A 1,713-nucleotide genomic window follows, 5' to 3' on the forward strand; every position below is an offset into this window, starting at 1 on the left:
ACTTTGTCCATCTTGCTATTCTTGAAAACGATGCCCAAGTGGCTAAATCTCAGCCGACCATCATTCATGGAGCCTTTTACCTCCTGGTAGACATCTTGAATTCCAGTGTCTCCGCCATGAGAACAAAGATTTGTCTTATTTGTTCACCACTTCTTAACACTTAGCACAGTGCCTATTTCACACTCAGTAAATGTTTGTGGAATAAATGAAAGAGTTAATGGATGCATGCTTTTCACAGTACACCTCAGTATGGACAATGTATAGGTTTATGTAACAGCTATGTCTATATAAAATTTAACAATACTTTACTAATAACAAATAGTGTTTCTATAAAGGACACCAATATTTACCCAATCACCCACATAAAAAACTAGGGACTTCCCATTTCTGGTTCTACATGTGAAGAGCTTGGAAGTCACTACCCCATCCTAATAACAAGTTAAGGTCAACAGACTGAAAATCAACAACTCTTCTAGAATCCAAAAGATAGATGAGAACTCAAACTCTTTATGATTGGAAAGACAGACAGGCAAATACAGGGAGTCACAGCTTACTGGAGCAGAGACTCATGTGCGGAAATCACCATGGGAACCAGGTATTATCAAAACCTAACTGATTTAGGGAAAGGGAAACTGAACTCCAGTAAGCTCTAGCCTTCCACAGGAGAGAAGGAAAATATCCAAGACCAACCCACTCTAGCCATCTTTGAGAAAAACACTTGTGAAGTTCATAGTCCAGAGGCATAGACTTACTACAAGACTGAGACCTAATCATAGGACTATAAAACATTTCCTCTCCCACTACACCTTACCACCACATTACTAAAGGCCTATTTACAGCAATTCCTTTTACCCATTACATCATGTCTAGCTATCAAGGAAAAATTACAAGGCACACCAAAAGGCAAAACCCCCCACAATTTGAAAAGATAGAGCAAAGATCAGAACCAGACATGGCAGGGATCTTGGAATTATCAGACCAGGAATTTAAAACAACTATGATTAATATGCTAAGGACTCTAATGGGTAAAGTAGAGAGCATACAAGAACAGATGGGCAACCTAAGCAGGGAGATGGAAATCTTAAGAACCAAAGAGAAATGCAATATATATATTATAACAGAAATGAAGAGTGCCTTTGATGGCTTATTAGTAGATTGGACATGAAGTAGACTAGTAATAGTAATAGTAGATAAGAAGAAATCTCAGAAGAAATTTTAAAATATTAAAATGAACTAAATGAAAACGCAACTTATCAAAATTTGTGGTATGTAGCAGAAACAGTTCTTAGAGGGGGAATTTATAGCATTTAATGCATATATTAGAAAAGAAGAAAGATCTAAAATGAATAATCTAAGTTTCCATCTTATGAAATTAGAAAAAGAAAAACAATTTAAATCCAGAGTAAGCAGAATAAATAATAAGCAAATATCAATGAAATTGAAAACAGGAAACTGATAAAATCAACAAAACCAAATCCTGGTTATTTGCCAAGATCAATAAAGAAAAATAGAGAGCGCCTACAGGTTACTAATATGAGAAATGAAAGAAGGAACATCACTACAGATCCCTTGGACATTAAACATACAAACCAAGGAATAGTATGAAGAACCCCATGCCCACAAACTGATAACTTAGATGAAATGGACCAATTCCTTGAAAGGCACAAAATGCTAAAACTCACAAAAGAAAAAAGAGAAAACCTGAATAGACCT

General features: G+C 35.7%; 1 pseudogene; it reads right to left on the reverse strand.

The window, feature by feature from the left end:
* LOC109379516 (FACT complex subunit SSRP1 pseudogene) overlaps positions 1-118 on the reverse strand; it is a 6,498-nt pseudogene extending 6,380 nt beyond the window's left edge.
* Positions 119-1,713: the final 1,595 nt, after the last annotated feature.

Source organism: Hipposideros armiger, unplaced genomic scaffold (assembly GCF_001890085.2).
Source record: "Hipposideros armiger isolate ML-2016 unplaced genomic scaffold, ASM189008v1 scaffold_27, whole genome shotgun sequence".
Lineage (NCBI taxonomy): Eukaryota > Metazoa > Chordata > Mammalia > Chiroptera > Hipposideridae > Hipposideros > Hipposideros armiger.